Raw genomic sequence first — 14651 nt, 5'->3', positions numbered from 1 at the left:
ACAGTCATAGCAGTCATAATCTTAGACAAACCACTTTAAAAATAGATAACCAAATCAGACAAGAAGGACAATGACATTATTCTTAAAGATGACATAGATAATAACATAATATTAATACTAAATATATGTATTGAATGGTATATCATCTAAGTTCTTGGAGGAAAAGTTAATCTAATTACAGGGATTAATGAACAGCAAACCAATCATAGGTGGACACATCTAGACAAATCTATGTAGCAGCAAGCACCTTAGCATACACAGGATGGCTGCTAGCATAGGTTCTTATATTTGCTCTTCTAAAGGAAAGCAACTCAGAAAGTGTTAACAATATTACTTTAATCAAACATATATCATTTACATAGTTCAGGGGAAGAAGTCAGCACCCTGAGTCAGCAGACAAAAAAATACAGACAGAGAAAATAACACAATTCAACAGACAGGGCTTCTAGCTGTCTGACCATTACATACATACAGTTAGTTACCAGAGAGGGAAGCACCAACATCTGGGTTTTCACAGCCAGGGGGCTCAATGACTGCCCAGAGTCTCATCTGGCCAAATCATACAACTCTTCCCAAAGTGAGCCCCAAAGGAAAACCTCACCTTAGAGGTATATATAGCCTTCTCCAGGGTCAGAGAACATCACAACCCTTGTGACCCACTTGACTACAAAGTAACAAAAGTTTCACCTTCCTGAAAACCAAGCCTCCTTCAAGCAAGCTTCTCCTGTGGGATTGTTCCATCCTTCAGCAAACTCTTCCTACCACAGGCTCCAGGTGCCCATATTCAGCCTATTAGGGGGCAGAGTATATTTTCAAATCAGGGAAGGTTCTCAAATTAATTTAGGTTTATTAAGAAGCAGGGAAGATCTTTAAATTACCATTACAATCTAGCAAAAAAATGAGAAAGAATTTAACAATCAGAATAGGCCTATAAAAGTCAGTTTGATAGATCCTTAGGAATTACTTTATAAGAACAGAAAAAAATATACATATTTCTCAGTGGTGAATAACACCTTTATAAAAACTGACCACATTGCTAAGGAGTAAAACTCATGAAGAAGAAGAGTGGAAATATTAAACATGTTCATTGACCCCAAGATGATAAAAATATATTCAATAATGGACATTTGAAGAAAAGATTCAAATTTTAATGGACACTAAAGAATGTTCAAGTCAAAGAAGAAATCACAGAAACAATAGATGTTTTTATCAAAGGAGAGACAAGATGACAATAGTTTGACAACATGCCACAAATCTGGGAATGTAGCCAAAGGAGTACTTACTAGAAAATTTATATTTTAAAACATCTTCCTAAAAAAACTGAGAAATAAAAGATCAAAGAATTAGGCATATAACTAAAAAAATCATTAAAAAACTACAAATAAAAAAATCACAACTCAAAATGAAAAATAGAAATTCTGAAAATAACAGATGAACACAATTGAAAATATAGCTGAGTTGAATTTATAACTAAAACTAGGCTCATAAAATATTAATTTATAGTTGGAAAGGACCTCAGAGGTCTTCTAGACCAATCACCCATCTTTAAAAATTTTTTTAACAAAATGGAATAGTATAACTTACCTTTCTATGTACTTTTTTGCTTTTGTTTTTTGCAATATAGCTAATGTAGAAGTATGTTTTGTATGATTTCACATGTATAATTGATATCATTTTTCTTGCCTTCTCAGTTACTGGGGAAACAGTTGGTGAGAGAGATAGAATGTGGAACTCAAAATAAAAAAAAGAATGTTTAAGATAAATAATACATTTTAAAAAACAAAGAAGAATGAAGAAAGGATAGCGAGGAGTGATCAGAAATATAAGAGAACCTGGAAAGAGCAGGATAAAAAATGAATAACAGTGAGTATCTAGGATGAGATGGTGATCAACAGTATCAAATAATATAGAGAGATCAAGAAGAATAAAGCTTAAGAAAAGACCATTAGATATGAAATTTAGTTTTAGAGAAAGCTTTGGTTTGGATTAGCAGAAGAAATTTCTAAAAGGGAACTTCTTACATCAGTAAAATTCCATGTCTAGTCCAAAAAAGGAGGGGAAAAGTAGTTGTAGAACATAATGTTCTTATGACCAGGCATCATCATGCATACAAATTCAATAAATTAATTGGCAAATGATTGTTGAGAAATTACATTGTAAGAGTCATTCTTATTCTCTATGATTCTATCTGCAGGAAAGAATTGAGAGGAGACAAATATCTATGTCATTTTAATGTGCCAATTGGTTAAAGTGCACCAGTTCATTGGAGATCATATATTTCCTTAGATGCCCTTCTGCATGGTCAGCTTTCTAGAACTAACTGTCATACTAATACCTGGGAAGGTGACCATTCATTAGGACATTTTGGTATGAAAGTGATTCTTCATTAATGACTGGATATTATAAGAACTATCTAAATAAATAAATTTAAAAAAAGGGAATTAGACAAATCATTTGTTAATCTTCAGAAAAAGAGAGAAACTAAATTGGAAATATAAAAAATGGAGAACAAGAATCCACAACAAATGAAGGAACATATTAGAATCTATTTTGTCTAGTTAGATGAAAGTAAAATGATTTATTTAAGTGAAATGAATGAATATTTATAAAGATGTCAAATGCCTTTATTATCATAACAAGAAATAGAGAATTTAAATAACTGAGCCCAGAAAAAGAATTTGACTAAGCTATAAATGAAATCCCTAAGAAAAACCTCAGGATGGATTTGTGAATAATATACAAGTGGATATGTGAATATATAATTGACAAGTGAATAATATAAACAACTTAAAAAATTCATTCGAGTCATGCTTAAGTTGTTTGCAAAACTAGAGAAAGGTAGAATCTTACCAAGTTCCTTTTTTGAGTAAAAAAATAATCCTGATATCTAAAGCAGAGAAAGAAAAATCAGAGAAAGAAAGCCATATAGCAGTATCCTTAATTAGTAAAAAAAAATTATTAAAAAAACTTTTATGTCAGGTTATATTTGTACCAAGAATTCAAGGTTGATTCAATATTAGAAAGACTTTAAGCATGGTAGACAATATCAATGACAAAACAAAACTTTACTATTATCAATAGATGGGAAAAGTTGTTTTTATTTTTGTATTTCTTTTTTTTTCTTTTTTTTTGGGGGGAGGGCAAAGGTAGGGCAATTGGGGTTAAGTGACTTGCCCAAGGTCACACCGCTAGTTTTTGCGTGTATGTGTTATCTGAGGCCGGATTTGAACTCAGGTCCTCCTGACTTCAGGGCCAGTACTCTATTCACTGTGCCGCCTAGCCACCCCATTTCTTTTTTCTTTTAAATGAAATATAATTGGTGGAACTGTGAAATGATCCTACCATTTTGTAGAGCAGTCTGGAATTATGCCCAAATAGTTGTAAAATTGTGTATACCATTTGACCCAGCAATACCACTATTAAGTCTGTTTCCCAAGGTGATCAGGGAAAAAAGAAATGAACCTATATGTTCTAAAATATTTATAGCAGCTTTTATTGTGATGGCAAAGAGCTAGAAATTAAAGAGATGCCCATCAACTGGGGAATGGTTAAACAAGTTGGGATATATGCGGTGGAATACTACTATGTATAAGAAAAAATGAGCTGGTTGATTTTAGAAAAATGTGGAAAGCCTTGCATGCAAGACCTGGAATAGTTTTTGACTGTCTACTTCCATCAATTTCCCTACCTTCCCCCAACTTTCCATAACTACAGAAAGTAGGTGGGAGTGCTGCATATGACAAAAGAAGAAGCTTCCACTAGCATTTCTTGATAGTGATATTTAGAAAAAGAAGAAAAGAACATCAATGAATCATTAAAGTGTATATAGAAGAGAACAGATGGAAATCCAGAAGGAGATACAGAAAATAATGGCAAAGTTGGTACTACTGTGTTAAATTGAATACATATTAAAAACTAAGCTGAAGGTAATACAAATATAAGAGGTATGATTTTACAGTAATGATATAGATTCCTTAAATCACTCATGGAACCCAGTTTCATTGTATTATAGAAACAGCTGGCATGGCTAAATAACCATGCCTGATTATTGGAGTTGGGGAAGATGGTGAGAACATATTAATGATTTTGCTAGATCATATGTTTACCTATTTTTCCTAATTATAAAAAATACATGTTAGTAGTAATATCTGTGTGAAGGAAGAAATTCCAAGGCAGGGCCAATGATGGCAAACTAAAGTAGGGAAGGAGTTGACAAAATCATAAACGTCAAGCTAGAAGGGACCTAAGAGACAATCTAGTCCAATCCTCTTATTTTACAGATAAGAAAATAGAGATCCAGAGAATTTGACTGATTTATTGCAGGTTATAAAAGGTAGTAGATATCAGTGGTAGGATTGAAATCCACATCCTTTGATTCTAGAGTCAAAGATCTTTCTCCTGTACCATTATTTCTCTTATCCCTAACTAAGGACAAGAAAAAGTATAGATATTCTAGCTCTGGGATGTATTTATAAGTTCAACTCTGCCAGTAGTTGGGAATTAGGGGTATCCCTGCAAGTTAGGTTTAGGGAGCAAATTAGTTGAGTTTGGAGAGCTTCTGAGAAGCATGGGTTCCTATACTCAGCTAAATTTGGTGATTTGGGTATAGTTTGCATTTGTAAGAGTGTAATATTAATGGGATTTAAGATCTTCCCCACTGATTAATAGGCCTCAGGTGGAGCCCATTAGGGGAAGCTTGCTGTAGGAAGGCTGTCACACCTTTTGATAATCTCTAATTAGGTGCTGAGTTAAGAGGGTTGTGAGAAGCCTTCTGACTCTGAGAAGGGTATGTATACTCTGAGTTGGTATCTTGCTTTGGGGGCTCTCTTATGAGAAGGGTTGTGTGATTTCCCTATTCGAGATTCTGAGTGGCCTTATGTTAAGAGCTCCCCGACTGGTCAGATATAAAGGCTCTCTCAATCCAGGCATATATGTAAAGTGTATAGTTGATTCAGACAGTCAGAGCCCTGTCTGTTGGTCTTTATTTCTCTGCTTGTATTTTCTGTTTGTATTTTCTCTGAAGTTCAGGATGCTGACTTTTCCCCTGAACTAGTGAATGTAATTAAAAAAGATTGTTGACCCTTGAACAGCTATCTTTCCTAGTAAAGCAGATCGAAGAACTTGTGCCAGCAACCATCCTGTGTATGCCAGTGTGGTTGCCACTACAAGAAGGAACTATAATTTCACCAGTTAGGGCTAAATTGACCAAAATATCCAACTAATAGAACTTGATGTTCAAATCTCATCGTAATCTGTCCTCTCCTAACTTTCCAGTCTTTGTACTCCTTACTCCCATCTTTCTTGCTAGGGAAATTGGAGGAAGAATCCCATCCCTAGCTGATAACTAGTGTGCTTGGAGTAAGGTGTTGTGATACGGTTGACAGAACACTAGATTTGGAATCAGAGCACTTATAGTTGAATCCAAGCTCTACCTTCTTACTACTTGTATAACATCATGGTGTCAACATGCCTCATGACTTTGAGTTTTCTAATCTGAAAAATGAGAAGGTTGGATCAGATGAACTGTAGGGTCTCCTCCAGCTTTAGATGTTATGATTCTAGGTATGCTGAAAATGACTAGGGTGAGAGACTGTAGGAAGAAAAGACTTTCTGAGGGCCCAGACTCCTGAATTTCATAACTGATGGTGAATCCTATTCCAAAGATGTTATCCATAGCAAGCTGGATGGATGATTCCATGGCCAGAAAACTAGAACGGAGTTAACACACACCAGTGTCAAAGTAGGACAGAAAGCTAAGAAAAGAACACTGAGTGTCAGGCAGTCGGTGCTGAGGGCCAGAATTAAACTCTGAAGTTTTTGTAATTTGTAAAACTCTTACCTTTTTTATATTAATGAATCTACTTGGGTTATTTCTGTAGACTTTTGTAACAAACCTCTTTTTACACACTTAAGGGGGTAGAAAGCTTTTGTCAGGAGGAGAAAGAACAGATCACGTGATGTTCTCAGTATAGTAGACATAGGATTGAAGCATTTCCTACTAAATGAGGGGAAATGGTTGTATTTTTTAAAAAATGAATTAATGATAATTAGTTTCTGAGGAAGTCTGGTCTGTGGTCTCTGCTCCCTGGCTCCAGGGACTACAGTGTCAACTTTGTGTAATAGATTTTAGAATAATTATATATTTATAATATCTTCAAGGTCACAGATGTGATCATCGAGAGTTGATTGGATAATTTTCCTAAGTTATAGAACTGGATGATTGGATTTGTAGTAAATAAAGCAACATTATGTAAAGAATAAAACAATCTTTAATTCCTAACCTCGGTTTATGCCTGTAAGTAAATTAGTACAGAAAACAATTATCATCACCTTAAGAGGAGAAAAGAAAGTCTAATCATAGGGCGATATTTTTTAAAGGAAAATAACACCAAAATAAATTACTATCTCCTACTGAATCCATTGAAGATCACTGACACTTCCAAATCACTTGGAAAAGAATTAAAATCCTACCAAAAACCTAATTTTGTTTAACACTGTGTGGTGGTTGCCTGACAGAAAACAGGCCACATACATAGGCACAGATTCTTTGACATTAAAACCTAAATGAAATATAATTATGATAGACTCTTGCTTTCTGTGCATTTGGAAATTCTAGTATCTAACGTTCACCTGAGAGTAGTGCTGATTGGCAGAAACTTGCCAGAATGACACTCTGAGGCAAACACATGGCCTCTAAGCTGGGCAAAGAGGGAACCTTGGGAGCACAAGTATGAGAAACATATTTATCAGAACCTTTAGCATTCAGGCGTGTCATTCATTCCTAGAGGCTCTTGATATTTGCATTGTTGAATATATAATTGCATGATGTCAATAGTAGTTGCACAAATTAATAAGTCTGATCTAATGTTTCCATCACACTAGCTAGCATATGTACTAGGTTTACTAATTATGGCTCTACTATCCATTTAAATACCTGATATTTGAGTTAGAGAAAATATGAATAAAATAAATAATATAGTATTTCTAATCGCTGCCATATTTGGAATTAAATAAAATATCACTTGTTTGGAATTGGAGAATGTGTAAAAGAAAGGATGTATGGTGATTTTGTTTCCCCATAGAAAAGAAATATTAGGTTATGCTTATGAAAGGATGGTTTTGAAGCATTCTGTATATATACATTTTTATGACTTTTTTTTGTAGACCTTTGATGAATTTTTGGCAGTAAAGTATATGCTCAAATTTTAATTCCTTGCTTTATATAGAGTTAAAGATATAAATGAAAACATTTTAATCCAACTGGATAATTCTGTTTGCAGTTAATCCTTATATATCCCATGTGATTTATTTGATTGTAAAACATTTGACATAAGAAGGAATCAGAATTAGCATTAGAACATCTTTCTCTGCTTGTATTCTTAGCACCACTTAAAGCATTAGTTTTGGCTTCTGTGGCAAGCCCTAACCCAGTTAGATGTCCATGACAAATGAACATGGATAACTATATGGAATGTTAAGAACTGATTATGTGCAGAGAAAACATGATTAGATTCCTTCTCTTTCAAAGTGTCTTTCTAAACATATAGTCACTGACATTTATAACCAAAATGATGATCATAAAAGTAGTAATAGTAGCTAGGATTTATATAGTACTTTAAGGTTTGCAAAATACTTTACAAATATTATCTCATTTGACCCTCAAAACAACACTGGTGGTTAGTGTTATTATTATTATACCCATTTTATAGATGAGGAAGCAGAGGCTTTTTAGATGATAATAAAATTACATGGGATTCATGACTTGTTGAATGACCTGATAGAAAGAGTAGTAATACATCAATCAGTAGTATCAGTAGTACAAAGAGTAGTAATACATCAGTCAATCAACCTAGACTAAGTTCTCTAGAATGATGTCCATGTTATCTTTCCATGATCCTTGCTGTTTCATATTTTAGCAGTGATCAGGATGAAGGCATAGAGGGCATGTTTATCAAATTTATCGGTAGCACAAAGTTGAAAGAGTTACTGAACATGTTGGGTGGCAGAATTAGGGTTCAGAAGGAGCTTGACAGGTAGAATAAAATGGTCACATTTAATAAGACAGAATTTAATAGGGGTATCAACTGTATACGTACAGTATCAGGGGATGCTTGGTTGGACAACAATTTGTATAAAATAAGATTATGAACTTGATATGTTACCAGTCTCATGTAAGTTTTAAAAAAGAAACTATCTTATTTTTGCTTTCTGGAGGGGGGGGAAGGCAGGGCAAATGGGGTTAAGTGACTTGCCCAAGGTCACATGGCTAGTTTTTGTGTTAAGTGTCTGAGGCCAGATTTAAACTCAGCTCCTCCTGACTCCAGGGCTAGTGTTCTATTCACTGTGCTACCTAGCTGCCTCAAAAGAAACTATCTTAGAATATTTTTTAAAAAGCCATGGTGTCCCAAGTGATGGGAATGATAATTACTCTGTATTCTTCCTTGGTTAAACTGTAGTATTGTTCACATTTTAGGAGGGATATTGACGTGACTTGGGCAAGTCAATTAACTTATCTCCGCCTCAATTCTCTCATCTGCAACATGAGAGAGTTGGACTAGATAACCTCTAAGGTTCCTTTCATCTTTTAACTCTGTGATCTAGCTTCAGTGTACCCTGAGGAGTGCCATCACATGACTGGAAACAGTGTTAACATGAGGATCAATGGAGAAAAACTAGGCTTGCTTGTTAGCCTGTAGAGAAGACTTGGCAGGGTCTAGTGGTCATAAAAGCTTAAAATATTTGAGAGGCTATCATAGGAAAGGGTGTTTGGACTTGTTCTGTTGGCCCTAGGTGGGGAGAGAGTGCAGTAATAGGTGGAAGTCACAAACACAGATTTTAGCTTGCTATAAGGAAAATATAACGATGAGAGTAGTTTCAAAGTGGAAGGGGCTTCGCTGGGAAACCGAAGATTACCCTTCACTGTAGGCTTTCACACAGAGGCTAGAGAACCACTTGTGGAAGAGGCTATTGAAAGGATTTTCTTCAAGTACAAGTAGGACTGAGTTGTCTCTGAAGATCTTTTTAACCCTGTAATTCTGTTATTTGGTCCTGAAATTGAATTATATTTAATAGGAGTCACTAAAAGAAATCAAATTTTATTTTAAAATTAAGCTCATATTTGGTTTTAGAAGATATTGACCTGTAGGGTAGTTAGTACAGGATCTATTTATATGTCTAGGGCCAGTGGAGACATGTTAGGGATTTGAGTCTCAGTATAACTGCCTACTTCTGCCCTTGCTAAGTTCTTTACTAAATATGAGTTCATTTAAGTCTGTGAAATTGTCATTGAGTCAAATACAATGGTATTAATTACATTCAGACATTCTTCACTGTCATTCTATCATTTTAGGTGAACCAGTGGTTCTCTGTCCATTCCAGCTTCACCAAAGTTTGCAATAGCAGTTGACTCACTTGTGGTACAATATATGCGTGAGCTCCTGTATGATCACTATAATTTTTCTGCATGACATTGGGTTACATAAGTGGAAGGCTGATTCTCTTCTCTAGAGCTAGGCTGCATAGCCACTGGGATCCGTTTGTGAGAGGGTATATACCTGGCTGTTGAGAAGAGAGTCACCTTCCCACTTGGAAGGCCTAGCAACACAGAGAAGATTGTAGAGATCAGTGCTAATAGAGGTAGTGCCGTAAGTAGGTTGGTTGCTGACAGACATAGATTGATAAAGCCAGAGTGGAGACATAGAACCATTAGTTCACCATAATGAGATGATAGTGGATATGATAGTGGAGAATGCATGAATATAATGGAATGCAATTATACACTAAGAAATAACATCAAAGACAGTTTCATAGAAATATGAGATTTGAGTGAACTAGTACAGAGAGAAAGGAGAAGAACCAGGAGAATCATCTGCAGAAAAAACAAAACAAACAAAACAAAACATCACAAAGACAAACAACTCTGAAAGATTAAAGAATTCTTGACTCCAGAGGACCAATGATGAAACAAGCTACCCACCTCTCTGACTCAAGATAGAGAATGACATGCACATTTTTGGACAAGGCCAATGAAGAAATCTGCTTTGCTTGACAACTCATATCTATAACAAAGGTTTCATTTTGTTTTTAAATTGGTGGAGGGAGGGATGAAAATGGAAAGGAGAAAAAATAGTGCTTGTTAATTGAAAAAAATAAAATAAAAGTTTAAAATAACAGTGTGACCCAGGTCATTTTACAGCCTGCCTTTGCAGTTTGGGGAAGAGTGTGCAGATCCCAGTGTTATGGTTCATTTGGAATGGTGCCATTTTGGAGAGGCTGATAAGTAAGGACCACAGCTCTCTCACACAGACCCTTCAGGAATATTTGTACAAGGTGATGCTTAGGTGATTGGCTATGCTTTCAGAAGGTTCACAGAGCTCTTTACATGAAGTTTATCACACATCTATGATACTTGAAAGAAACGATCAAGTTCTTATCATTCTCAAGTAAGTGAAGGAAAAACTGACTGCAACTAATGCAAAGGTGGCTATTATAGAATCTAGCTTGAAATTTCACAAGTTTACAAAGGAGGAGTTTGGAGAAGCTATCAAAATATTTGAAGGAAGCATGACTTATCATCTTGATATAATATTAACTTTTAATTTTCCTGATTGTCAATTTTTATTTCCATTCTCTGTTCCCTGGAGATTGTTCCCATGGTAGGATGTTTAAAAATTTATGTATACAAAGGCAGTTCTGAAATAGAAAATTAAAACTTAACAGTATATTTAAAATAAATGAAACAAAATAAATCAGTTTAACATTTCAGATAATAAAACTTATGGCATCTTCTTTGGGTTACCTCACAACTCATGAATTTAAGTTGCATTCACTGGGAGATAGCTACCCCAGATTTAAGGTACTCTGTGTGTCTTCAGATCTAAAATTAGTGCTCACAAGCCTCACTTTGTTTTCATTTTAGTAATTACATAGAGATTTCAATTGGTTCAAAACAAAGGCATTTACTGAGATGACCTAAAAAATAAATAGAGCATCTTCCTTATAAACCTTTTGTATGGTCTTCCACAAATACACACAGCATCAGCAAGAAGTGGACATATATTGAGGTCACAAATGTAGAGTCACTCATATAAGGAAAGCATGCATCCATACATCCAGCACACATGCAAGAAAGGAAATTTTGTGTCTCTGATGTTGTCATGTTGTAGATGTCTTCTCTGTTTCTATAGACTTTAGTCTTGTCTGCATCGGATATGGCCAAAAGCTGCCCTACTGCTCTGCTGGATGCTGCCAGTTACTGTTCTGCTCTTAGATGTTAATTCACTTGGACATTGATCTGCTGAAATCCTTGGTCTAAGTATTGCTATGCCCTTTCAGCTAGTTCTTTCAGAAAAAAGCCAGCACCTTCACCTTGACATCACCAGAAGCTTTCCTGTTTTATTCCTGAGCATATTCCTAGCCCCAGGTGCTAATCATTTTAGTACAAAATGTAGAGTAGTGCCAGAAAGCCATTGCCCTCAGGCTTAGCCTTTTTTTCCTCCAAACCTTCCCAGTATAGGACTAGAGGACTTCAGTCATAAACTTCATCAAATTTATTATAACTAACCAATGTGACTCCAAATTACCTCTTTGCAAGCCACTCCATAAACCAGGGGATGGTCATTTCTTCAGCGACCACAAAACAGTCCAAGTGTTGAGGATTTCCCCAGTTTTTGCTTCTGAATTTCTTCTTCTAGATCATGTAAATGACTGGGCATAGAAAAGATACAGATATAAACTATGCCCAGGCAATAAAGTAAGAAGGGCTAGAGGTCAGCCTTCAGCATATGGGGTAAGTTTCCTTTGGAATGTATATGTGAGGTTTTGTTTATATTAGTTGCTATTTATATTATTTCTAATTTATATCAGCTGCTATTTATATTAATATTCCTATTGATGAGATATTGGGTCAGCTGAAGTACTGAGGTTGTGAAGGGCAAGGTAAAAGGCTATCTATAATTTGAGAGGGAAACAGAACAATGAATCCTTGAAGTGTGAAGCTGGAGAGATCTCTGGGAGAGGGACTATTCCCAAGGCACTGAGCCAAAGAGGAAGCTGGTTGTAAAATTATGCAGGGTCAGGGAGGCCTCCACATAGGATCTTACATGTTTAAACATATCAGGAAGAAACCTGCTTGTTGTTGTTTCTTTACTACCCATCTTAGGCTGAATTGGCATTGTTAAGACTGTTTCTCAACTTACTTGGAAACAAAAAGAAGACACACTGGGCTTCCATAGAATATGGCGCAAAGCTTTTCCACACAGGTGTATTCAATAGCAGTAGTTCAATGGTGGTGCTTCCTTTGAGTTATCTGGTTTTGGGGAAAATAACTTGACAACTTTTCACAAAGCCTTTACTGTGGCTTTGAAGAAGGTATGCTATGATCAGTCTGTGTAAGATTGCTTAGACTACCATCATTTCACAACAGTATCGCTAATCACCAATATACATTTATGCCAAAAAATACAATGAAATCCTACTGTGATATCATAGTTCAGTGTTTTGTAGAATCAACAGTCTTCTGAAACATTGTGCTGGCTAACATTGTATTTTTCTGGAATCACTTACTGATGTTAGGTTTGTTGTTGTTCAGTAATTTTTAGTCATGTCTGACTCATCATGACCCCATTTGAGGTTTCTTTGGCAAAGATAGTAGACTGATTTGCCATTGCCTTCTCCAGATGAAGAAACGGAGGCAAACAGGGCAAAGTGACTTTTCCAGGAGTCACAGTGAAACTGGATTTGAACTAATGAAGATGAGTTTTTGATTCCAAGGCCAGTGCTATCTCCACTCTGCCACCTAGCTGTTACAGTGATATTAGGTGGAGAATGCCCATTGCTCTTTCCATAAAATATTATCTAGAAGGATTTCACCAACTGTTCAAGGGAGAATCACATTTTAAGTTACAATATGCTAAAAGAGTCATGACCGAAGCTGAACTCTCACTGTGATGTGTCTTTCAGTGATGAAAACACTGAAACTTTGCCGAATATAATGTTTCAAGTAGTTGCTACAATAAATACATAAACATCTGATTAAGGTTAGCAAATGACAGCAATTAAATTAGGAATTTCAGCTCTAGCTTTAAGTTTCAGAGAAACGGGAAATTTTATTATAAATTGGATGGATGGGCTGAGAAATTTTGTTCCAAATCCAGTCAAGTGCCAATGACCTGGTAAATTACTGGAGAGCCAAGGGTCACTACAACATGCTAGTTGACATATTCAAAACATAAATGACTAATTGTGTGAATAGGAGCACGGACTCATTCTTGTCCCAAAATCAACTTCCTTGTGTCCAGGAAGCAGAGCAATGTCTGCATAAAACCATTTATCTTGGAATCCCTTTTGCATATCCTCTTGGGTCCTTCCTTACATCTCCCAATAAATAAATAAATAAATTCTCTGGTTTGTTTATACTTGTTGATTTTATTATTTTTTCTGGAATGAAGACATCTCTTCTGTTGGCTTAATGAACAAATGAAATTTCTCATGGTATTTGTTTCCCAGAGTATGCATGCAGAGAGACCAGACTGTGGAGCTGTTTACCTATATTCAGGCTAGTTTTTGACAGCAAGGTTTAATAGAATGGTATTCTTTATCACTTGAGCAAAGAAATATTGCTCAAATGAAAATGTAAATCTTGTGACACTTCAGATGACATCAAACTAAATCACACCAGGCACAAAAGTTCAATAAATTCAGGACTTCAACAGATCTGTGATCTCTTCAACATGGATATTCCCTTCAGAATGTAACCCATCAATAATATCAGAGATAAAATGATTGCGGTATTAGTTTCCTCAGAAAGGAATTTTGCTATTAAAGGTAAAAGTCTAAAAGTCTAGGGCTGAATAAATGGTACAGAGGGAAAAATGCTGGATCTGACGTCATAGTTCCCAGAGTATCAAGTATATACTCTACCACTTACCACCTCTGTAACTTTGGGCAAGACCCTCCATCCTCTGGGTCTCCGTTTCTTTATTTCTAAAACATGGGGATTGGACTTGTTCATGTGTGTCCACTCTTCTTGACTCCATTTGAGGGTTTTCTTGGCAAAAATACTGTAATGGTTTGCCATTTCATTCTCCAGCTCAGTTTACAGATGGGGAAACTGAAGCAACTATGTGAAGTGACTTGCCTAGGGTCACACAGCTACTAAGTGTCTGAGACCAGATTTAAACTCAGGGAGATGGATCTTCGTGACTCCAGTCCTAGCACTCTATCCACTCTGTCACCTAGTTGGCCCAGGAGTTGGACTAGTTGACTCTAAATTTCCTTCAGCCTACAACCTATGCTTTACCTGGATTTAAACCAGATAAATTGGGGAGGCCACTGATAAAATATATTTAGACATGAAAGCAGATCCCTTAATTGAGTTCATCTCTGAATTTGTATGTTAACAAGGACATTGTTACATTAAAATTCTTAATTTCTAAGAAATACATTTCTTTAAATGAACTACAAAGGAAAAAATGGGCAAACAGCTCATTTTTTCAGCGTATACACTCAAAGCTCAATTCTTTTCAATAAGTAAAAAGTAATTTAATTAATATCTGTTTAAGAGGGAAATTTTTTTATTGTTTTGCTTTTTGGAGGAGGGAGGGCAGGGCAATTGGGGTTAAGTGACTTGCCCAAGGTCACATGGCTAGTAA

At 35.7% G+C, this 14651-nt stretch overlaps 1 long non-coding RNA gene across 1 annotated transcript in view; it reads right to left on the bottom strand.

The window, feature by feature from the left end:
- Window positions 1–319: 319 nt before the first annotated feature.
- The window catches only part of LOC138143300 (uncharacterized), a 34664-nt gene continuing 20332 nt past the window's right edge, over window positions 320–14651 (bottom strand). Inside the window, exon 3 of the long non-coding RNA XR_011163658.1 lies at window positions 320–789. This is a non-coding gene — a long non-coding RNA (uncharacterized lncRNA). The remainder of the gene's footprint in view (window positions 790–14651) is intronic.

This window comes from Petaurus breviceps, unplaced genomic scaffold (genome assembly GCF_028583685.1).
Source record: "Petaurus breviceps papuanus isolate PSGF00001 unplaced genomic scaffold, PetGlider_PUasm1.0 90638, whole genome shotgun sequence".
NCBI lineage: Eukaryota > Metazoa > Chordata > Mammalia > Diprotodontia > Petauridae > Petaurus > Petaurus breviceps.
Note: the sequence above shows the minus strand (reverse complement) of the source record. Positions and strands in the feature narration are given on the sequence as shown.